General features: G+C 37.3%; 1 pseudogene; it reads left to right on the plus strand.

Moving 5' to 3' along the window:
- Positions 1–25429, plus strand: LOC116463917 (olfactory receptor 4A5-like; annotated as a pseudogene).
- The last annotated feature ends 819 nt before the right edge of the window (positions 25430–26248 follow it).

Consider the following 26248-nt stretch of genomic DNA (forward strand, 5'->3'; position numbering starts at 1 on the left):
ATGAGATCGAGTAACAATGTTACAGAATTTGTCCCCCTGGGCCTCACTCAGGATCCTGATGTGCAAAAAGTATTATTTGTCATGTTTTTACTCACATACATTGTGACTATGGTGGGCAACCTGCTCATTGTGGTGACCATTATTGCCACCCCCTCCTTGGACTCCCCAGTGTACTTCTTCCTTGCCTGCCTGTCATTTGTAGATGCTGTGTATTCCACCACCATTTCTTCCATATTGATTGTAGACTTACTCTGTGATAAAAAGACTATTTCCTTCCCAGCTTGCATGAGTCAGCTATTTATAGACCGTCTTTGGTGGTGCTGAGGTCTTCCTTCTGGTGGTGATGGCCTATGATTGCTATGTGGCCGTCTCTAAGCCACCGCACTATTTGACCATCATAAATCGACAGGTTTGCATCCTTCTGTTGGTGGTGGCCTGGTTAAGAGGATTTGTGCATTCTGTGTTTCAAATTGTTGTTGTGTACAATCTCCCTTTCTGTGGCCCCAGTGTCATTGACTACTTTGTGACATGTATCAATTATTGGAACTGGCATGCACTGACACCTACTTTATAGGCCTCACTGTGATTGCCAATAGTGGAGCAATCTGTATGGTCTTCTTCACTCTTCCAGTAATCTCCTTTGGGTCATACTAAACTCTCTTAAAACTTATAGTCAGGAAGGGAGCCATAAAGTCCTGTCTACCTGTGGCTCCAACATTACCATGGTTGTCCTCTTTTTTGTTCCCTGTATTTTCATGTATGTTTGACCTGTTTCAAACTTTCCTATTGATACATTCATGACTGTGTTTTATAGAGTTATCACACCCATGTTGATTCCATTAATATACAAACTGAGAAATTTAGAGATGAGAATTGTTGTGAAAAAACTCAACTATTGTTAGAATAATGGTGTTCTGCAGGGGCGCAGCGGCTCATGCCTGTTATCCCAGCACTTTGGGATGCAGCAGGGGTGATGACGAGGTCAGGATTTTGGGACCAGCCTGGCCAATATGGTGAAACCCTGCTTCTACTAAAAAATACAAAAATTAGCCAGGAGTAGGGGTGTGTGCCTCTATTCCCAGCCACTTAGGAGGCTGAGGCAGGAGAATCACTTGAACCAAGGAGGCAGAGTTTGCAATAAGCTGAGACTGTGCCACTGCACTCCAGCCTTGGTGACACAGCTAGACTTTGTCTCAAAATAAATAAATAAATAAATAAATAAATAAATAAATAAATAAATAAATAAATAAATAAAATAAGAGTGCTCCTCTTCTTTTAGAAGACATATATGTAGACGACCTCTTTGCCATGATACTGTTAGATATCTAAGTGCAATTCAGGTATCCTAGGTTGGGAAGGCAGGATTTAGAAGCTCACAGCTCAAAGAGATGTTGTCTCATCATGGCATCTCTTTGAACATTCAAGATCTCAACTTCTATATCTGCATTGAGTGTGGATGGGGCTCCTTTGATGTAGCTTCCCTTGTGCACTTTTTAAATTATGGTTTTTCTCTATTTACACATCTATTGAGACAGGATATTTCTTCTACATGCCCAGCTGACAATGGAGAAAGAGAGGGCTAGGTAATTAAAATAGATGCTCTTGTTCATAAGGAAAGGCAATGGTGTTTCCTTCAGTGTGATTTACTCAAAGACTGTAGAATATATAAGCACCATACTAACAAATATCTTTGAAACTGGAAATATATAATTGCGTTCATGCCACTGAGCAACAGGACTGGAAACCTCTGGGAGAGGTTCCTTTTGCTCTGAAAGTTATGTTTATGAATGTGATATAATTCCCAGAGCCACCTCCTGAAATATGATTCTATACATACTATTTACATTTTATTAAGATATTTTGTTAAGCTATGCAATTAACAGCATTAAATTGTGTTTCCGTGAAAGCCCAGTAAATTCTCAGTAGTTGCCTTTCCAATGGACTTCCTCTGGACACTCTATCAGGAGTTATTGAATCCCAAATCCCAATAATCATCACATGGTGGCAGGATTAGGTTTCAGCTAGAGTCTTCCATCTGCATATGTTCATACATATACACTTCCAAAAATCACTGTGCTTTAGGGTTCTTGGGTCTAATGGCATTGCATGAGTAACTTCGCATTATGAATCTTCTGGAGTCCTTATCATTTATTTCTTTCTCTTTCTTTCTTTCTTTCTTTCTTTCTTTTTTTCTTTCTTTCTTTCTTTTTTTTGACATGGAGTCTCGCTCTGTCCCCCAGGCTGGAGTGCAGTGGTGTGATCTCGGCTCACTGTAAGCTCTGCCTCCCAGGTTCACACCATTCTCCTGCTTCAGCCTCCCAAGTAGGTGGGACTACAGGCACCCACCACCATGCCCGGCTAATTTTTTTTTGTATTTTTTAGTAGAAACAGGGTTTCACCATGTTAGCCAGGATGGTCTCTATCTCCTGACCTTGTGATCCACCTGCCTCGGCCTCTCGATTCTTTCTCATTACAGTATGTTGAATTTCTAGTGGTAAAATTGCTGAGGTTTGTGAAATGCCTCTGAAGGTCTTAAACCATGTTGCTCCCAGAATCTTGCATGATAAGTCTAAGCTCTGTTTTTTGACTAGACTGATCAATCACATTATACTACTAATATTTACTGTATTCCCCATACTTTTCCGCTTTGCTTCATCAGAGAAAGAAACTATTACAATGTTACCGAAGTAATGAATTAATTTATTTTGATTATGTTCATGTCCAAGTTTCATTTCACCAAATTATGGCATTATGCTAAGTATATATCTCTGGGGAAAATGGAAACCATATGTTACATTTCTTTCCACATAAAAGCAAACTCTTCTGGATATTCCTTTAATCTGAAAAGTTGAACTGGAAGCTCAAAGACATAAAATTTGCAATTAAATTTTGAAAGACTAATGAGCCATTCTGAATATGACAGTTTACAATGTTATAACAATATGGTAGGGTTTGAACTATCAATGTAAATTTTAAAAGTCTTTTAAACTAAAACCATTTCATAAACACATTTAAAATGCAGCTATTTCAGTTAGGATGTTTTTGGTTCAAATGATAGAACACTGAATTCAAATTTTTTGAAATATAAGAATATTTATTGATTGGATAGCATAATTGCAGTTTTCAATGTTAAGAGAATATTTAAGGTAGGTGATAAAATGGATCAATTATGTTTTTAAAGAGCCCTTTTCTTTATTTTATCCCATGAGTCACAATATTGGATTAAATCTGGATCTCCTATCATGCAAAGGGTTGATATCTGTAGTGATTTAGAGATGGCTCTTCCCACAACTGTGGCAGAGGTAATTGACTTGATTGTGATGTGGAATGGAGGTGTTATAACACAATGGTTGCAAGAAATAATACTTTTATCTTCCAGGTGAATTATTTAAGTATGTCTTGCCATTTCCTTTTCAAATAGAGGTAATAAATCAAAAAGTGCAACGATCCTTTCCTGAATGGGTATAATGAACATGGATGAGGCATTTTGAGGATGAAAGTCTGGACTATCCCATTAAATAAGTTATGAGATCTATAGAGATGCTAGCAGAAGGTGAAGTGGAAAAAATTTATAAGGAAGAAGATGGCAAATAGTAGTTGCAACTCAGATCGGCTGCAATGGCAAGAGACATAGTTTGTCCTTGAAGCTTTCTCTCCTAGTCCCCCTCAAGTAAGAGAATCCTAAAAGAGCTGTTCTGATAATGTATAAGAATACATAAATTAAAGTGGCATAAGGGGTGTATTATGATGTATATGAGAAGGCCATGCCCTTTCCTTCATTTAGGAAAGAAGAATTTATTTTTCCAGCTGTTGAGTGTGCTGTAAGTAGACAGCATTCAGATGATAGCACTTTCAGCATGTTTAGAAGTTGCAGAAAGCCACCTCAATAAAGGTCTCATGCCCCTTCCCAGAGCAGTCCCTCTTTGCATCTGGGTTAATATTTAGGTTCAGGTAACACTATACTGCAAGCAGAAAATATGATTATTTTCTAGAAGAAAATAATTTATTTTGTTAAAAATTACAATTCTATATAATTTAAATGACAGTAATCATAGGAACATGTGGAATTGGATCATGTGGATATTGAAATGAAGAAGGACATTAATTAGGCTGCATGGGGGAATGTTTATCAGTGTGAAGATAATATCCCATAGATATATGTAGCACAAAGTTTATGTTCACTAAAATTACTGAGCACATACTGTGTGTCAAACATATGGAAGAAAGCATTCCAGGATTTTGGGGTGGAATGTTCAGGCTGGCACCATGACTCAGCCTTTAGGAGCCCATTTCAATGATCTATCTAGACAATAGCTTCTAAGTGATGGGACAAGTAGTCATAGCGCTGAATTCTATGGTGGTGATTAATTTGCTTTACTTTATTTATTAGAAAAGATATCCCCTGGTTAGAAATGACAATGATTGTGATACCAAGGCAATGGATGCTTCCCCATGAATAATAAATAAGACTAAAGCACAAGGACAATCAAATAACCAGAATATATAATGTAATGACCAGATACTGTCTCCACCACATTGAGATTTGCAATGAAGTAAGCTGTCACAGGAAGAAGTGGAATCCCTGAAGAGATCAATAATGAGTTCCAAAACTGAATCACTAAGAAAAAGCCTAACAACTAGAAAAAGCCCAGGACCAGATGGATTCACAGCTAAATTCCACCAGACATAAAATAAGAGCTGGTGCCATTACAAGGGAAAGTATTCCAAAAAATTGAGGAGGAAGGATTCTTCCTTATTTAATTCTGTGAGGCCGGCATCATCCTGATACCAAAACTTGGCAGAGACTCAACAATAAAATAACACTTCTTGCCAGTATCCTTGATAAACATAGAGGCAAAAATTCTCAACAAAATGATAGAAAATAAAATCCAATAGCTCATCAAAATTCTAATCCACCATGATCAAATAGGCCTTATCTCTGGGATGCAAGATTGGTTTTACATATGCAAATAAAAAAATGTGATTCATCACAGAAATAGAACTAAAGACAAAAATCACATGGTTATCTTGATAGATGCAGAAAACACTTGTGATAAAATACAATATCTCTTCAGGTTAAAAACCCTCAATAAATTAGGCATTGAAAGAATATACTTCAAAATAACAGGAGCCATCTAGGGCGGATCTATAGCCAACATTTTATAGAATGCGCAAAAGCTAGAAGCATTCCCTTTGAAAATTGGCACAAGCCAAGAATACCCTCTCTTATTGGTTCTATTCAACATAGTTTGAGAGGTTCTCGTGAGAGCAATCAAACAAGAGAAACAAACAAAGTGCAGGAAGGTAAGAAGAGCAGAAGTCGAAATATCAGATTTTGCAGACAACACGATTCTATATCTAGAAAACCCCATAGTCTCTGCCAAAAGGCTTCTCACTCTGTTAAACAACTAGTGAAGTTTCAGGATACAAACTCAACATACAGAGATTATTGGTACCATTACTATACAACAATAGTATCCACGCCAAGAGCCAAATGGGGAACATAATCTCATTCACAATTGTCAAGCGGTAAATTATCTAGAAAGAGCTAAGTAGGGATATGAAAGGTCTCTACAAAGAGAACTAATAGTGAGAAGCAATATTGTTAAAATGCCCATACTTCCCAAAGAAATTTACAGATTCAATGCTATTTCTATCAAACTACCAATGGCATTTTTCACAGAATTAGAAAAAAACTATTTTAAAATTCACAGGGAACCGAAAAAGAGCTCGAATGGCTGAGATAATCCTAAGCAAAAAGAACAAAGCTGGAGGCATCACATTACCTGACTTCGACGATACTACTATGCTACAGAGATACAGCAAACAAAAGAACAAGATACTGGTACAAAAGCAGACACATAGACTGATGGAACAGAATATAGAGCCCAAAAATAATGCTACCCACCTATAACCAACTGATCTTTGACAAAGTGAACAAAAACAAGCAATACGGAACAGACTCCCCATTCAATATATCATACTTGGATTACTTGCTAGCCACATGTAGAAGATTGAAACTGGACCCCTACCTTACATCATATACAAAAATCAACTCAAGATGATGAGTGTTTTAAATGTAAAACTTAAAACTGTAAAACCATGAAAGGTAACTTAAGAAAAACATTCTGGACATAGGACTTCATGAAGAAGTTTTTATTTTTATTTTTGTTTATTATACTTTATGTTCTGGGATACATGTGTGGAACATGCAGTCTTGTTACATAGATATACATGTGTCATTGTGGTTTGCTTCACCCATCAACTTGTCATCTAGGTTTTAAGCCCCGCATGCATTAGGTATTTGTCCTAAAGATCTTTCTCCCCTTGCCCCCAACCCCAACAGTCCTCAGTGTGTGATGTTTCCCTCCCTGTGTCCATGTATTCCCATTGTTCACCTCCCAATTATGAGTGAAAACATTCGGTGTTTGGTTTTCTGTTCCTGTGTTATTTTGCTGAGAATGATGTTTTCCAGCTTCATCTATGTCCCTGCAAAGGACATGAGCTCATTCATTTTTATGGCTGCATAGTATTCCATGGTATATATGTGGCACATTTTCTTTATCCAGTCTATAATTCGTAGGCATTTGGGTTGGTTCCAAGCTTTTGCTATTGTAAATAGTGCTGCATTAAACATATGTGTGCATGTGTCTTTATAGTAGAATGATTTAAAGTCCTTTGGGTATATACGCAGTAATGGGATTGTTGGGTCAAATGGTATTTCTGGCTCTAGAACCTTAAGGAATTCCCACACTGTCTTCCACAATGGATGAACTAATTTACACTCCCACCAACAGTGCAAAAGTGTTCCTATTCCTCTGCATCCTTTCCAGCATCTGTTGTTTCCTGGCTTTTTAATGATTGCCATTCTAACTGATGTGAGGTGGTATTTCATTTTGGTTCTGATTTGCATTTCTCTAATGACCAGTGATGATGAGCTCTTTTTTTGTATGTTTGTTGCTGCATAAATGCCTTCTATTGAGAAGTGTCTGTTAATATTCTTCACCAAATTTTTGACGGGGTTCTTTGTTTTTTTCCCGTAAATTTGTTTAAGTTCCTTGTGATTCTGGATATTAGCCCTTTGTCAGATGGATAGTTTGCAAAAATTTTCTCCCATTCTGTAGGTTGCCTGTTCACTCTGATGACAGGTTTTTTTGTTGTTGTTGTTTTGTTTTGTTTTGTTTTGCTGTGCAGCAGCTCTTTCGTTTAATTAGATCCCATCTGTCAATTTTGGCTTTTGTTGCAATTGCTTTTGGTGTTTTAGTTATGAAGTCTTTAACCATGCCTATGTCCTAAATGGTATTGCCTGGGTGTGCCTCTAGGGTTTTTATGGTTTTAGGTTTTACATTTAAGTCCTTAATTAATCTTGAGTTAATTTATGTGTAAAGTGTAAGGAAGGGGTCTAGTTTCAGTTTTCTGTATATGGCTATCCAGTTTTTCTAGCATCATTTATTAAACAGGGAATTCTTTCCCTATTGCTTGTTTTTGTCAGGTTTGTCGAAAATCAGATGGTTGTGGATGTATGGTGTCATTTCTGAGGCTTCTGTTCTGTTTCGTTGGTCTATATCTCTGTTTTGGTACCAGTAGCATGCTGTTTTCATTACTGTAGACTTGTGCTATAGTTTGAAGTCAGGTAGCATGATACCTCCAGCTTTGTTATTTTTACTTAGAATTGTATTGGTTATATGGACTGTTTTTTGGTTCCATATGAAATTTAAAGTAGTTTTTTCTAATTCTGTGAAGAAAGTCAGTGGTAGCTTTATGGGGATAGCATTGAATGTATAAATTACTTTGGGTAGTATGGCCATTTTCACAATACTCGTTCTTCCTATCCATGAGGATGGACTTTTTTATTTGTTTGTGTCCTCTCCTATTTCATTGAGCAGTGGTTTGTAGTTCTTGAAGAGGTCCTTCACATCCCTTTATTCCTAGGTATTTTCTTCTCTTTGTAGCAATTTTGAATGAGAGTTCACTCATGATTGGGCTCACTGTTTATTATTGGTGTATGGTAATGCCTTGTGATTTTTGCATGTTTATTTTGTATCCCAAACTTTCCTGAAGTTGCTGATCAGCTTAAGGAGTTTTTGGGCTGAGACGATGATGTTTTCTAAATATACAATTATGTCATCTGCAAACATAGACAATTTGACTTTGTCTCTTCCTACTTGAAGATTTTTTCTTTCTTTTGCCTGATTGCCCTGGCCTAACTTTCAATACTATGTTCAATAGGAATTTTGAGAAAGGGCATCCTTGTCTTGTGCTGGTTTTCAAAGGGAATGCATCCAGCTTTTGCCCATTCAGTACAATATCGACTACAAGTTGGTCAAAAACTGCTCTTCTTTTTTTGAGATATGTTCTAAAGATTTTTGATGAAGATGCCAAAAGAAATTGCAAGAAAATAAATTCACAAATGGAATATAATTGAACTTAAGAGCTTCTGCAGAGCAAAAGAAACTATTGACAGAGTAAACAGACAACCTACTGATTGGGAGAACATATTTTCAAACTATGGATCTTAGAAAAGTCTAATATCCAGAATGTTTAATGACCTTTAACAAATTTACAAGCAAAACACAAATATTAAAAAGGTACTTTGCCCAAAAAATAATGGGCAAATGATATTAACAGACACTTTTCAAAATAAGACATACATGCAGCCAAAAAGTATGTGAAAAATGCACCATATTATCAAATATTAGAGAAATGCAAATCAAAACCACAATTAGATACCTTTGCACAACAGTCAAATTGGTTATTACTAAATGGTAAAAAAAATAATAGATGCTGGTAATGTTGTAGAGAAAATGCGATACCTATACACTGCTGGTGGGAGTGTAAATTTATTCTGTCATTATAGAAAGCAGTATGGCAATCACTCAGTGATCTAGAAACAGAATTAACGTTTCACCCAGAAATCTCGTTATTGAGTATATACTCAAAGGAACATAAATTGTTCTATTATAAAAATATGTAAATACATATTGTATTACTGTTTTCACACTGCTGATAAAGACATACCTGAGTCTGTCAATTTACAAAAAAAGGAGGTTTAGTAGACTTACTGTTCCAAATGGCTGGGGAGGCCACACAATCATGACAGAAGGCAAGGAGGAGAAAATTATGTCTTACATGCTTGGCAGCAGGCAAAGTCAGAGCTTGTGCAGGCAAACTCCTTATAAAACAATCAGACCTCCTGATACTTATTCACTACCATGAGAACAGCATGGGAAAGATCTGTCTCCATGATTCAATTACCTCCTATCAGATCTCCCACAACATGCAGGAATTCATGATGAGATTTGGGTGGGGAACAGCCAAACCATATCATTCCACACCTGTCCACACCCAAATCTCATGTACTCACATTTCCAAACGTATTTTTCCTTCCCAATAGTCCCCCAGGGTCTTACTTCATTTCAGCATTAAATCAAAAGTCCACAGTCCAAAGTCTCATCTGAGACAAGGCAAGTCCCTTCTGCTTATGAGCATGTAAAATCAAAAACAAGTTAATTATTTTCTGGATACAATGAGGGTACAGGCTTTGGGTAAACAGTCATTAAAAATGGGACAGATTGGCCAAACAAAGGTGATACAGGCCCCATACAAGTCCAAAATCCAGTTGAGCAGTCAAATCTTAAAACTCCAAAGTGATCTCCTTTGACTCCATGTCTCACATCCTGGTCACACTGATGCAAGAGGTGAGTTTCAATGGTCTTGTACAGCTCTGCCTCTGTGACTTTGCAGGGTATGGCCTTCCTTCTGGCTGGTTTCATGGGCTGATGTTGTGTCTGCAGCTTTTCCGGGTGCATGGTGCAAGCTGTCCTTGCATCTAACATTCTGGAGTCTGGAGGACAGTGGTCTTCTTCTCATAGCTCCACTAGGCAGCGCTGGAGTGGTGACTCCCTTTGGGGGGCTCTGTCCCCACATTTCCCTTCCATACTGCCCTAGCAGAGGTTCTCCATGAGTTCCCCACCCTGGAACAAACTTCTGCCTGGACATCCAGGTATTTCCATACATCCTCTGAAACCTAGATGGAGGTTCACAAACCTAAATTCTTCACTTCTGTGCACCCACAGGTTCAAAACTCATAGAAGCTGCCAAAGTTTGTGGCTTGCAACTTCTGAAGCCACAGCCTGAACTACACTTTGCCTCCTTTTAGTAATGACTGCAGAGCTGTGATGCAGGGCAACAAGTAACTAGACTGCAAACAGCAGAGGGATGCTGGGTCAGGCCCATGAAACCATTTTTCCTCCTGTGCTCAGTGCCTGTGATTAGAGAGACTGCCACAAAATTCTCTGACATGCCCTGGAGACATTTTTCACATTATCTTGGTAATTAACATTTGCTCCTCATTACTTATGCAAATATCTGCAGCCTGCTTGAATTTCTCCTCAGAAAAAGGGATTTTTTTTTACTGCATTGTCACATTGAAAATTGTCCAAACTTTAATTCTCTGCTTCCCTTATAAAACTGAATGCCTTTAACAGCACTCATGTCACTTCTTGAATGTGTGTTGCTTAGAAATTTCTTCCAACAGATACCCTAAATCATCTCTCTCGAGTTCAAAGTTCCACAAATCTCCAAGGCAGGGGCAAAATGCTGCCAGTCTCTTTGCTAAAATATGAGAAGGGTCACCTTTGCTCCAGTTCCCAAAAAGATTCCTCATCTCCACCTAAGACCACCTCAGCCTGGATTTCAATGTCCATACCATTATCCATAATTTTAGTCAAAGCCATTCAAGAAGTCTCTAGAAAATTTCAATCTTGCCCACATTTTCCTGTCTTCTTCTGAGCCCTCAAAACTGTTGCAACCTCTGTTTGTTACCCAGTTTGAAAGTTGCTACCTTATTTTTAGGTATCTTTTCAGTGTGTCCCACTCTACTGGTACAAATTTACTGTATTAGTCCATCTTCACACTGTTGATAAAGACACACCCAAGACTTGTCAATTTACAAAAGAAAGGTTTAGTGGAGTCACAGCTTCAAGTGGCTAGGGATACCTCACAATCATGCCAGAAGGCAAGGAGGAACAAGTTGAGTCTCACATGGATGGCAGCAGGCAAATAGAGAGCTCCTGCAGGCAAACTCCCCCTTTTAAAATCATCAGATATTGTGAGTCTTATTCACAATCAAGAAAACAGCATGTGAAAGACCTACCCCCATCATTCAATTACCTTCCACTAGATCTATTTCATAACAGCTGTAAATTCAAAATGAGATTTCGGTGATGACACAGCCAAACAATATCACATATGTTCATTACAGCAATATTTACAATAGCAAAGACATAGAGTCAAACTAAATGCTCATTAACGGTAGACTGGATTAAAAAAACTGGCAAAAGTACACCACAGAATACTATGCAGCAATAACAACTTTGAGATTATGTCTTTGCAACACCATGGATAGACGCAGAAGTCATTATCCTAAGCAAATTAGAAGAAATACTGCATGTTTCTTACTTATCAGTGGGAGATAAGACTGGTTATTCAAGCTAAACAGGAAGAACACATGGATACTAGAAGGGGAGCAACAGATACTGAGGCCTTATTGAAAGGGGTGGATGGGAGTAAGGAGAGTATCAGAAGAAGTACCTATCAAATGCCATGCTTATTACCCAGGTGATGGCATTATCTGTCCACCAAACCCCCATGACATACAGTTGACCTATATAAAAAGCCTGCACATGTACTCCCAAACCTCTAAAAATAATTACAGCCATATACCTTCAAATACTTTGCCTATCTTTCTGCAATTATAATTCAATATATGTAAGAGTTTTGTACTGTGAACTTTAAATTCTTTTATACCATTTTCTGCATTAACTTTATTGCTTTCTGCTTTGTTCTGCTTATTTTCTTCTAATTTACTATTTCTGTCTTTCACTGTTTCTAATCTTCTGTTACATGCAACCACTGAGTTCTTACATTTGTGCATTGTATATTTTAGTATTCAAACTTAGTTGATTCAATGTATTATGCATCTTGTGTTTTAATTATTTGTATACACTAGGTATATTTAAAATGTCTGTTTTCCATTATTTGAATCATCTGTGTCTGTTTTGTTTTGCTTTTGTCTTTTGATCAGGCCTTGTCTTCTCCTAAACTTTGTTATTTTTGAGGGCTACATTTTGCATATTAAAAATTCTAAGACATATTAAGACTTTTATTATGTTGGTTTTCTTTAAAAGAGGATTGACTATTTTTCTAGCCAGCAGCTAGGATTGAAGTTATAAAAATCCCTGACAACATTAATCCAATGAAGAAATGAGATGACCTATGCTAGGCTTGAGTTCCTTTGCATACTATTTCATTGTGTATTCATTCCTACACCTTTGTCTATTCATCCCTACTCCAAGAGTAAAGTCCTCTGTGGCCTCCAGTGCAAGCCTGGTTGTTTAAAAAGAACTCTTTTTCTTGGTAGATTTTGAGGTTCACTTATTCTTCTGAGAAGAGCATCTATATAAGGTCCCACCCAACTTTTCAGGCTTTCATTTGTGGCTTTAGACTTATTCTGTACTCTTAGAGGAAAGAACCTAAAGGCAGCCTTCTCTTTGAAAATGTTATTCCCTCAAATTATTTACTTATCAAAGTTTTTAAATGCTTTAAAGTGCATGTATTTTATATTTTTCTAGCACTTCTATTTTTTCTCATTCTAAATTTGGTGCAAAACAAGTGATTTCTGCTTTTTAAAGAAGATAAATATATACTATATCTATACTTTACTGTCCACTTTGGCAGTAAATATGGGTTATAGTGAATTACTGTAGACTATGGCATATTTTGAGGCAACAACTACATCAGTTAATATTATCAATGTATTTCTTCATTGGAGCAATAAATTCAGATTCTGGGCTGTGGTAGGCATCATCTGAGCTAGCAAACACTTTTACGTCGTTCAGACAAATGGAAAGCTTTAGTAGTTTTTTGACTTCAACTGGAAGGGGCATAGAGAGTTATGCCTTATTCTTATATTAGTACTCCATCTTGGAGTCATAATTTAATGCATAGTACCCTTGCTCACATCAGATTATATTTCAGTATCAAATATATATTTTGTGCATCTTTAACCACCTACCGATAAGAGAACATAGCATCTAGATGTGCTTTTTAAATTTTAGAAGTGATCCAAATTGCATTTGGGGTAGCTATATTTAATCCATTTATTAGGCAAGTTGAAAACTGCCAACTTTAGTGGAGGATATTCCACAATAAATCATGTTTAGTGATGCCTATTACATGAGAAATATCTTTAGCTGGTTGAGATAAGTATTTATGGGGCTCTATACGTAAGGCCCTTTTGACACAGAAGTTCCAGTATTTAACTAAACATACAATGAGGTAAAGATGCTCAGTGGAGGCAACGACAAGCCAATTTATGGAACGGGCAATGTAAGTCCTTAGAGAACGATTGCCTTCTTGGAAAATTACAATTTCTTTCTTGTAAAAATGATTATTGAATTAATATTTGACTAAAATTAAGAGATTGAATTAATGGACTATATATCATTACGGTTGCATCTGACACAAATTCAGGCCTTGATCAACATCTTGTAATCTAACCTAAAATTGCAGAACAGTGACTACCTGTCTTTCCAATAAGTGGAACATCAACTTCAGTTCAAGGCTCTCTGCCTTTGAGCTTCAAGTCTTCTTGGGCACATACTCCTAATAGCAAGGATAAGGTGTCTCTGTTTGTTTTATAATTGGGTAAGAAAATATGAGGCTGGTTCATTCTGGCTGAAATATTACTTGCTTTTCATAAATATTTCACAATATGAAGTCATATTTTATTTTTCAATTTACCTTAGAATTTTCCTATTTACATTACAGGCTTTATACATTACTTGGCATCCAGCTACTCTTCTTTGGCAAGAACCAAATCTTTTTCCTTAGAGAAAATAATCAACTTGTCCAGGTTAATTTCCACTAATTAGGTCAATTTTAGTCATGCAAATGGGAAATCTTTGATTTTCTATGAAGTAATTTTTTTCAGCAGATAAAAATATTCAACTACCTTTGTACAGTAAATGTTGACATTATGTTTAAGCATCTTCATATTTTTGGCAGCTGATTTAAATACTTTTATACTTTTCTGAAACACTGAAATAATGAGAAGCCTGTGTGAAAATACGAAAACTGTAGCCACTAAAAGCTATTTCTAGATCCATGGCTAAACCATCCATTTTCATGTGTTTTATGATCACACATAGATGCATGAGGAACCTACAGTAACCCTCAGTAAAAGAAGCATTGATTTTTTGGACTGAGGCCAAAGGTCAAGATGTGAATTCTTGAAACTACAGACAGGGATATTTATTAAAAATTCCTGTGATGGAGGCGGAGCTTGCAGTGAGCAGAGATCATGCCACTGCACTCCAGCCTGGGTGACAGAGCGAGACTCCGTCTAAAAAAATAAATAAATAAATAAATAAAATTGTACATTTTTTGTGGAAAAAAAATCCTGTGATATGTTTAAATATAGGTAATGTCTTACCTATCATATATTTTCATTGGAGGAATTCTAATTAAGAAAATTAAGCTAGCAAAACACAGACATTAATCAGAGTATACAAAGTCTATTTGGTTTTAGAATACAGTCTGATAGGCATTTATTTTCCATTTTGCCAAAAGTAGAGAAACATGTTCCATGATATATCTGTAACAAATAAACCAGTACATTTATCATCTTAATTTATAGGATATAACATTTTACATGATATGTTAATAAACATGTAGAATTATTTTAGACATATTTGATTAAAGAATTTAAAATTGCATATCATGTCAAGTGTGTTAGAGTGTAAAGGAGTCAATGACTATTATGTTCTGGAAGCATGATATGGATTTTTATGTGTGAATCTAAAAATCATCTCAGCAAACCTAATAGTATATGCTTGTAAAGAAACCCATGCTCCAGAAAGTACTTTGTGTACTGTCATTAAGAAATTTTTATAAAACTGCAATTGTTAAGTGCTTTGGAGGGTTGTTTTTATGTTTATGGAATTTTACCTTTTGAAAACGTCATATTGTGAAGAAACTATGTTAAATTTTTACATTAGAAAAATGTTAACTTAGTGGTTTAATAGCCTATGAATACTATCTTTCAGCTTTTTTAAGATATTAAATCATTGATGACTTAAACTATTGGGAATAGTTTACACATCCTATTTTTTTCAAATAAACTATTAAACTGCCCAACAGAAGATTTAGCATGATGAAATTTATCACTGATGATTAATAGAGAAAAGGAAAAAATATTTGTAGCAAGTAAGGGTGGGAAAAAAGAGAATTGAATGTAGACTACATTATACTCTTGTGTTCTTCAGCAGTTGTGTTTCTATCAGTCTACAGCTTCAATAAGGACAGAACTCCAGAATTAGCTGGAAGAGGTAATGTGAATGAAACATAAACATAGACTGTCCATCACAGCAGGTGTCTAGAGACAGCTCTAACTCTGTCTGCATGTGCACTTCACCACTTCCAGATCTATGTAAATGGAATAATCTTTTCTATTTATGTTTTAATTATTCTGTAGGTTTCTTCAGCAGTGAATAATCAGAAAGTTGGGTTTGTAGCTCTGCTTGTCCTAATGTCCTCTTTTCTTTAAGTTTGTCCTTAACCATCAGATCTGCAGACATTGAGAAACTAATGATTTTTTCTTTTTGAAATTTCTTTTATTTGTGTACTTTTTGGTAAGATTTTGTCTGTATTTATTTGTTATGGCTACCCCAAAAATCCACCTGAGTCACCCGGAGTACAAAAAGGAGTTTGCATTTCTAGTATTTTCTCATTTTTAATGAGAAATCTTTTTGAAGAAGAATTTTAAAAGAATACTATCCTCACTTAATTATCACATTAATCTTCTTATTGCTTGTAGATATTCATTTATTAGCTATAATTTGTTTTCTTATTTGATTATTTTTTCTTTCATCTTCAATATTTAGCTTTATCTGTAATGATAGATCCAATTTTTCCTATAATTCTGCTTGCTTCTTATCAAGATATATTACTTCACAGTTAAATTATTACTCATATATAAATAAATCAATAATTTTTTAGACATACAATTTTATTGTACATATGTCCCCCCAAAGAGTGTATGAGGTGAATTTGTATTATTCATTGCTTCCTGGGCTATGTCTATAAATCTTATCAAGTTGACAAATATATGAGTGATTTGTTCTGATCCAATGTTCACAGTGAAGCATTGAAGAATACTAGTAACAGCTATCAGTTATTGAGCCTTTATCAGTTGCCAGTCAGTGTTCTAGACACTTTACTTTTTTGTAATAAAATAACAACTATAAGAGGTAAGAACTATTGGTATCCCCATTCTAAAAATACTGTAAGTGAGGCAAAAAGAGCTTCAGTAGGTGGCCCAAAGTAACATAGTAATTAGTGAAGCTGGGATTGCAGCAGAGGCAGTGTGGCTCCAGAGTCCACATCATTTACCACCATAATCTACTATCTCTCCAAAGAAGTCTTGAGTCTTAAGTGGGTACACAGTGTATGAGAAATATATTATTTGCTCATGGTATTTGTCAAATCTCACATATACAGGCTAGGAATGTTCATGTAACTGTCATAAGCTTGAAAATTGTTATTTAATAATAAAAATATGAAAAATGAAAAAATATCAGCAGAATAGAATAATGTAGGGCAGCACAAATAATATCCTTGGTAATTAGAATGGGAAGGATTCTGAGTTCATCTAGTTCAATCTCACAAGCATGTCACAGTGCTGGAGAGATTTTGTTTATGGCTGATTTTGGGGCCTCTTTATGGCCAGATTTGGGGGCCTGTTCCCAACATGTCCCCCTTTTTGTTTTTTCAAGATGATAAAGGCAAAGGCGGCCTTAGCACAGTGAGCTACTTCTCGCAGGAATTGGGATCCGCATCTGCAGACTATACAAACACAAACAACACAGATTAAAAGCACAATTATCATTAAAATCACAGAGCCTCCAAGTGTTTTCATCCATTTTAATGGATTAATAGCTGCTAATCTGTCTGCAGCTCCTTCAAACACTCCAGTACCTGGCATTAAGGTCAGGTGTGCCTGAGATGCTTTAAATATCTGTTCTTTTAATTTTGCAATATCCAAAGACATGTTTGTAAAGTGTCCTTGTAGATGTTTTTTATTCTTTCCCAAACTTTGATCTTATTAGGAGCCATTAATAGTTTCCAGAAATCCTTATGTTTAGCTCCTAGAGTAGGCCATATCATTAAATGTTGAGGTGCCACTATACCACCATGTTTACAGACAATAGGACCTCTTGCCATACTTGTTACCATTTCTACCATCTGACCATTTTGTTCAGACCAACTGAACATAGTGTGGCCATGGCATGCAGACTGAGAGGTGCAATTCAAGCTAAACATCTCCTTAGGGTACCAATCAATAATTATTCCATAGGAATCATTGCACAGCACCTCTGCCTGTTCTGCAATGCAATGTTTCCAAATAAGTACGTTCATTTTTTTCTGACCAGGTCCAATGCTGCTTAAAAATAGGTTTTTGACTAGCCAGTTTTCCCAGCACCATTTATTAAATAGGGAATCCTTTCCCCATTTCTTGTTTTTGTCAGGTTTGTCAAAGATCAAATAGTTGTAGATATGCGGCATCATTTCTGAGGGCTCTGTTCTGTTCCATTGATCTATATCTCTGTTGTGGTACCAGTACCATGCTGTTTTGGTTACTGTAGCCTTGTAGTATAGTTTGAAGTCAGGTAGCGTGATGCCTCCAGCTTTGTTCTTTTGGCTTAGGATTGACTTGGCAATGCGGGCTCTTTTTTGGTTCCATATGAACTTTAAAGTAGTTTTTTCCAATTCTGTGAAGAAAGTCATTGGTAGCTTGATGGGGATGGCATTGAATCTATAAATTACTTTGGGCAGTATGGCCATTTTCACGATATTGATTCTTCCAGCCCATGAGCATGGAATGTTCTTCCATTTGTTTGTATCCTCTTTGATTTCATTGAGCAGTGGTTTGTAGTTCTCCTTGAAGAGGTCCTTCACATCCCTTGTAAGTTGGATTCCTAGGTATTTTATTCTCTTTGAAGCAATTGTGAATGGGAGTTCACTCTTGATTTGGCTCTCTGTTTGTCTGTGATTGGTGTACAAGAATGCTTGTGATTTTTGTACATTGATTTTGTATCAGCCTTTCATATTTTTCCTTAATTGACAAGGAAATATTTGAGCATCCAAGCTGATATTCTTTATTACTGTGGATGTGATTTGGGAAACAATTCTTGGAGGGCAACTCTGAGTCTGTGGTGAATAAAAAAGTGAGGATAAACGTCAATGAATATTGTTTCTGGTGTTCTCTGTACAGCTGGAAAAATCATGAGCAAGTTAGCTTAATTAGCTGAGCATCTTCCTCTTATTGAAAGGGCCGAGATGCTTGTGATTGGAAAAAGCCATTCTTATGTGGCATCCTTTTAGAAAAGACTGTGGTTTAACATCATTCTCAGTAAACTATCGCGAGGACAAAAAACCAAACACCGCATGTTCTCACTTATAGGTGGGAATTGAACAATGAGAACTCATGGACACAGGAGGGGGAACATCACACTCCGGGGACTGTTGTGGGGTGGGGGGAGGGGGGAGGGACAGCATTAGGAGATATACCTACTGCTAAATGACGAGTTAATGGGTGCAGCAAACCAGCATGGCACATGGATACATATGTAACAAACCTGCACATTGTGCACATGTACCCTAAAACCTAAAGTATAATAAAAAAGAAAAAAGAAAAAAAAATAGGTTTTTGAGGGTGATATGCCTCAATTATAGAAGCAGATTTATTATGGTAAATACTGAGACCAGAAAACATGTGTAACTGTGTCATAGAGTGATTACATCCAGGCATTATTGATAGCGAGGGATTAGGCAACTAGTGGCCTTTCCCAAACAGATAGGCAAATGTTCAAATCCTAAAGAAATATTTATAACAGTTCCTTTCTCATGTGGGTGAGATGGGCCTCTATCATTGGTAGAACCGAGCATCCAAGAGCTATCATTAGTGTATACGTCCAATGGGAGGTCCAGCCAATTTACAGGCCATAGAAGTGGTGGAAAAGGTAAATATGCCCAATAAGTATAATTGTTCTCTGGGTCAGCCCTTGTGGAAGGAAAACTCACACCAATAGTGATCTCCGCTATCATAGTTATCATTAAGGTACTCCTTGTGACTGGTTGTCTTGCTTTCCTCAGGTTTTCTCCTGCAATTTGTGACAGCTTCTTGATCTGTTGCCAGGTAGGTAGCTGTGTTCAACAAGTGTTGCTTATGGCAGTTGGGGTCCTCCTCAGCATCAACTTGGACATTGCTGCCACTGGTTGGTCTTTGCGATCATCCCAAAATCTCTTCCTGTGTATCTGATTCATAGTAAGACTGTAGCTGCCTCAATGGCACCCAAATTAGCTGTTGATTTTGTCCTGGAGAAACATAAGCATAACCTCTACCCCAAGTTATTATTTTACCTATTTCTCAAATTTTGTTATCAGATCTCTCCACCAAACCAGTTGTTCTGCTTCTGTCTTTGCAGCTGGTTTCTGTAGATGTTGTTCAGCTGCTGATAACATCTGGCCTTTAGGCAGGCTCAAAAAATTTAAAGTTAATAATGCTAGATTCAACTACATATGTGGTATCCCGTAGCCCCGTTTTCCCTGTTTTGCTTTTGCAACTGCTGTTTCAAGGAGAGATTCATTCTTCCCACTTGGCTTGTCCTTGAGGATTATATGGGATACCAGTAATGTGTTTAATATTCCATACACAGAAAAAGGTAGCTAGAACGTGGCTAGTATAGCCTGGGTCATTGTCTGTTTTAATAGAAGCTGGAATGACCATCACAAAAAACACTGCAAAAGATGACGTTTAACACAGGCAGAAGACTCTCCTGATTGGTATGTAGCCCAGACAAACTGAGAAAATGTATCTATACATACATGCACATAAGCTAGTCTCCCAAATGAGGGAACATAGGTGACATCCCTTTGCCAAAGAGAATTAGGTTCCATTCCTCGAGGATTAACTCCTCCTGTTAAAGATGAAGAATGTACCATTCGGCAAGTTGGGCATTGCTGGATAATAGCTTTAGCTTCTTTCCAGGTAAAGCTGTATCTGCCTTTGAGACCAGAGGCATTAACATGGGTTAAACTGTGAAAGTGTCTGGCATTAGATATTGCAGTAGCAACTAGGCGATCAGCCATTTGATTCCCTGCAGTCAAATGTCCTGGAAGAGCTGTATGACCCCTAATATGAGTGATGTAAAAAGGGCCTATTCTAATCCTAGCTGCTGTTTGCAATTGGGTAAATAAAGTCATCAGTTGTTCATCTGTATGAAATCATAACTGAGCATTTTCAATTAATTGTGTGGAATGAACCATGTATGAAGAATCAGAAATCACATTGATAGGTATATTAAAAGCAGCCAGTACCTCAATTACAGCTACAAGCTCCTCATTTTGAATTGGAGTATAGGGCATCTGGAAAACTTTACCTTTTGACCCAGAATAAGAAGCTTTACCATTACTAGACACAACTATGAAGACATTTTCAGCATCTTCAATTGGTTTAAATTTAGTTATTTTAGGGAGAATCCAATTAGTTAATTTCAGAAATTGAAACAGTTTTGTTTTAGGAAAATGGTTATTGAGAATACCCATAAAGTCAGCTAAATGGGTTTGCCAAGTAAGACTATAAAAGCTTGCTGTATTTGTGCCTTCATAAGAGGGACAATAATATTTCCAGGATCATATCCATATAATTTAACAATCCAAGTTCTCCCATTTCCTATCATAGCGATTTGATCCAAATAAGGAGTTAAAGTCTGTGAATTAGTATGTGGACAAAAAAGCCACTCTACAAGATCTTGCTTTTGCAAAATAAAACCAGTAGGTGAATGCTGAGTTGAAAAAATTAGCAAATTTAGAGTGTTCTCTGGATCTTTTCTATTTATTTGAGCCCTATGCAATTGTTTCTCAATTAGCTGTAACTCTGCCTCAGTCTCATTTGCTAATTGCTGAGGGTTAGTGAGACTGGGATCTCCTCTAAGGATAGAAAATGGATTACCCATGGCACAAGTAGGAATACCTAGCGCAGGTCACATCCAATTAATGTCCCCTAGTAATTTTTGAAAGTCATTTAATGTTTCCAATTGATCCCTTTGTATGATTACTTTCTGTGGGACTATCGTAGTGTCTTTCACTAAGATCCCCAAGTAGGAGTAAGGAGTAGTTGTCTGAAATTTGTCAGCAGCTATAATTAAACCAGCACAAGAAATCAAATTTTGCAAGTGATCATAGCATTGGAGTATTTTTTCTCGAGCGGGAGCAGCACAAAATATATCATCCATATAATGAATAATGTAACCCTGTGAAAATTTTTTACAAGTAGGTTCAATTGCTTGCCGTACATAAGTCCCGGCAAATTGTTGGACTGTTTAACATGCCTTGTGGCAACATTTACAATGAAAATTCTTAGCAGGCTGCAGGTTGTTTACCACAGGAATTGTAAATGCAAACCGTTCACAATCTTGCTTAGCTAAGGGGATAGTAAAGAAACAGTCTTTTAAATCTATGACTATTAAAGACCAATTTTTCTGAATCATAGCAAGAGAAGGCAATACTGGTTGTAATGCCCCCATAGGTTGTATAACTGAGTTAATGGCTCTAAGATCTATCTGTCAACATTCTCCATTCACCTGATTTTTTCTTAATAACAAAGACTGGAGAATTCCAGGGGGAAAATGTTGGAATTATGTTTCCTTTTTCTTATTGTTCAGTAACTATGTCCTGTAAAGCCTCCAGTTTCTCTTTACTCAGCGGCCATTGTTCCATCCAAATTGGCTTATCTGTTAACCATTTTAAAGGTATAGGTTCCGGAGGCTTAAAAATGGCCACCATCAAAAATGATATCCTAAATCTTGGGAGGAACTTTCTTTCCACTTGAGGTTGTTCCTTCAAACCTTGCAAATTTTTTCCTAGTCCCATATTAGTGGCATACCCATTTCATGCATCATATGTTGACTTTGAGGGCTGTATAATTGCTCTGCAATTAGAACTTGTGCTCCCCATTTTTGTAATAAATCTCTTTCTCATAAATTCATAGGTACAGATGTTATAATTGGTTCAATAGTCCCAGGTTGTCCATCAGGCTCTTCACAGTGCAAAATATAATTACTTTGGTATACTTCAGGGGTTTTGCCAACTCAAACTATGTTAAATTGAGTTGGTGGAATTGGCCACGTGGACAGCCATTGCTGTAGAGAAATGATTGAAATGTCTGCTCCTGTATTTACCAAACCTTTAAATTTCTTTCCCTGAGTGGTTATTTCACAGGTAGGCCATTTATCAGTAATTTGGTTCACCCAATAAGCTGTTTTGCCTTGTTTATTGGTGCTTCCAAATCCTCTTGTTTGTTTAATTTCACTTTTCCCTATTTCCACATACAGCACAATCAGGAGCTGTGCTATACGTTTTCCTGGCTCTGCTTTCCAGGGAACATAAGTAGATATAACCATTTGAATTTCCCCATTGTAATCTGAATCAATGACTCCTGTATGTACTTGCACTCCTTTTAAATTTAAACTAGATCTACCTAGAAGTAATCCTACCATCCTCACTGGCAAGTGTCCACAGACTCCTGTTGACACTTTTTGTGGGGGTTCTGCAGGAAGAAGGCTCACAGCTTTTGTGCAGCATAAATCTACTGTGGAAATACAAGCTGTGGTGGGGGACAGGCATTGCACAGGGATGAGGGAATGGCCTGAGCCAGAAACACCCTGGTTTGGAATGGGGCCCAGGACAGGCCCCTCATAGCATTTCCTGAAATTGGGTTCCCATCTTTATCAAACTTAGAGTGACACTGATTAGCCCAATGTTTTCCTTTTTTTTTCATTTTGGACATATTCCAGGCTCAGCAGTTTTCTTTTATCCCTCAACTGGCAGCCTGACTCACTGATTTTTTCTACATTCTTTTTCAGTATGACCATGCTTCCCACAGTTAAAACAAGCTCTGGGAAATGAAATATTTCCTTTACCAACTCTTAGCCCTGCCATAGCTTGTGTCAACAAAGTAGCTTTATGCAGATTGTCTCTGATACTGTCACAGGTCTTGATATAATCAACTAAATGTGCTTTCTTTCTAGTAGGTCACAGAGCAGCCTGGAACTTGAAATTAGCATTGTCAAAAGCTAATGTCTGCAACACTATATACTAAGCAGCTGATTCTGCAATCACTTTTTTAAGAGACTCCTGTAACCGAGCTATAAAATCTTCATTCAGTTCTTTTTGTCCCTGCTTAACAGCACTAAAGGAAGGATATTACTCTCCTTCTGAAGTGATTTTTTCCCAAGCTCTAGTGAACATTCTGCTAAGCTCTTATATGGCATCATCCTGCATGACCACTTGTGCATCTAAACCAGCCCAGTTGCCGACCCCCAAAAGTTGGTCTGCAGTTATATTAATCTGAGGTTTGGCCTGGGTGTTGTGAGCAGCCTGAATGGAAGGTCCATCTGCCCACCAACTTTTAAATTGTAAGAACTGAGCAGGAGTTAGACAAGTAAGAGCATCCCAGTCAGTAGGAATCATCCAAATGGACAGCAACAGTCTTTAACAGTCCCATTACAAAAGGAGAACCTGGTCTGTATTGATTAATAGCTTGTTTAAATTCTTTGAGTGATTTAAAAGGAAAAGGCTCAAATGTAGATATAATATTTTCCTGTTGATCTAGGGGGTGTATTCTAACAGGGAACTGCCCAACCTTTATATCACCCTCTCATCTAGCTTGCTGAATTCCTGCCTGAATAGAACTGAGAGTGGTTGCTCAAGGCGCTGCCTGAACAGTCACTGGGGCAACTACTTTTGACCAGTGTCCTCCAGAAAAGAAAGATCTGGAGGATTAGGTCACTCCTTTTCTTCAAAATAATGAAGGGGTGCAGAAGGGTAGGGACAAACCTCTCCCTCCTTTGCCACTTTAGCTTTAGCTGGCAAAAAAACCTGCTCTGTCACCTCTTCTGTTACTTCATTATATTCTATCTCCTCCTCATCATCAGTGTGAAAAGGTTCCAAGGTGGAACCGACCAGAGCACACACTTGTCCCTTTGTTACCCTGATGCTTCCGAGCTCCCCTTTTTACTCACCATGGGGATTGCTTGAGAGTACTTGAGTGTCCTCCAGCACAGTTCCATGTTCTCCAACCATCACTCCAGTGACCCTTCAACCTAGGTTTGAGCCCCATGTATGGGCACCACTTGCTGAGACCAGCTCAGTTGTGGAGACCCTAACCCAGCAGTGCTAGAGGATTTAAAGACACACACACAGAAATATAGAATGCAGAGTGAAAATTAGGGGGCTGACAGCCTTCCAAGCTGAGAGCCATGAACAGAGTTTTACTCAGATATTTATTGACAGCAAGCCAGAGACAAGCATTGTTTCTATAGATTATAGACTAACTAAAACAGGAAACAAAGGGATGGGCTCTGGCTACTTATCTGCAGCAGGAACATGTCTTTAAGGCACAGATTGCTCATGCTATTGTTTGTGGTTCAGGAATGTCTTTAAGTGGTTTTCTGCCCTGGGTGGGCCAGGTATTCCTTGCCCTTATTCCTGCAAACCAATAACCTTCAGTGTGGGTGTCATAGCCATCACGAGCATGTCACAGTGCTGCAGAGATTTTGTTTATGGCCAGTTTTGGGGCCTGTTTATGGCCAGATTGGGGGGCCCGTTGCCAACAATAGAGACTTACTAAATGTCCATTGAGTATAAACCACCATTGAAGATAAAATGATGATGTGCTCAATAACATAATGGATGTATTGATATTCCTGTTCACAATGTCATTACAAGTCCTCTTCTCCTGAGCTCTAAACTCTGACACAAGCCTGAAAGAAGAGTCAAAGGGCCAGATTAGCAAAGTTACACAATTTGTCCTCTTGTGTCTAGCTCAAGACACTGATGGGCAAAAAGCATTATTTGTAATGTTTTCATACATATACATTGTGACCATGGTGGGGACCCTGCTTATCATGGTGACTATTATTGGCAGTCCCTCCTTGGGGTCCCCCATAATTTCTTCCTTGCCTACTTGTCATTTATGGATGCTGCACATTCTACTGCTATTTCACTCAAATTGATGTAGACTTACTCTGTGATAAAAAGACTATTTTCTTCCCAGCTTATACGGGCCAGCCCTTTCTAGAACACCTATTTTGTTGTCCTCTTTTTTGTTCCCTGTGTTTTCATGTATGTTGGACTGGTTTTAAACTTTCTCATTGATAAATTTATGACTATGTTTTATACAGTTATGACACCCATGTTGAATCCTTTAACATACAGTTTGAGAAATTCAGAAATGAAAAATGGTACAGAAAACCTCTGGTGTAAAAAATTAACTGTAGATAGAATAAGCGTGTCCCTCTTCATGTAGCTATAGGGGTATATAGACAAGGTCTTTCCATTGAGATTATCAGACTTGTAATGGCAATTCAGGGATCCAGATAGAAAAAGCAGGGTTTAGGAATTCTCAGCTCAGTTAACATCTTGTCCCGTCATGGCCTCACTTTAACATCCAGGATCTCAAATTCTATATCCAGAGTGGGTGGACAAAGCTCTTTGGGTGCAATTGTACTAATGTACAGCTCTTTTATTTTGGTTCTTCTCTATTTTCAGACCTATAAACTAGAGACAGGATTTCTTTCACATTCTCAGCATACAATGGAGGAAAAGAGGAGTAGATAAACAATAATAGGCACTCCTGTTCACAAGAAAAGGCTAAGGTGCTTTCTTTAGTGCAATTTCCTAAAAACTTTGTAATATTTCTGTGTTTTTTTATTGGCATTTACAACATTATACAAGATCCGTACTCACAAATATCTTTGCAACTGACTTTTCTTGGGTTTGAGCTGAGAGTCTGTGTGTGTGCAGTGGGGTAATTCCCATTGGAGTCTTAGAGTTATTTTTGTTTAACTGGTAGGGTTTATGAGACACACTTTAAAATCTTTCTGATGTCTTCTCAAATAATCTTCCATTGACAATTTTGAGATGACATTTTTGAAAAGATCAACAAAATTGATAGACCACTAGCAAGACTAATAAAGAAGAAAAGAGAGAAGAATCAAATAGATGCAATAAAAAATGATAAAGGGGATATCACCAACGATCCCACAGAAATACAAACTACCATCAGAGAATACTATAAACACCTCTATGCAAATGAACTAGAAAATCTAGAAGAAATGAATAAATT

The sequence above is a fragment of the Hylobates moloch genome, unplaced genomic scaffold (assembly GCF_009828535.3).
Source record: "Hylobates moloch isolate HMO894 unplaced genomic scaffold, HMol_V3 SCAFFOLD_84, whole genome shotgun sequence".
NCBI classification, from domain to species: Eukaryota; Metazoa; Chordata; class Mammalia; order Primates; family Hylobatidae; genus Hylobates; species Hylobates moloch.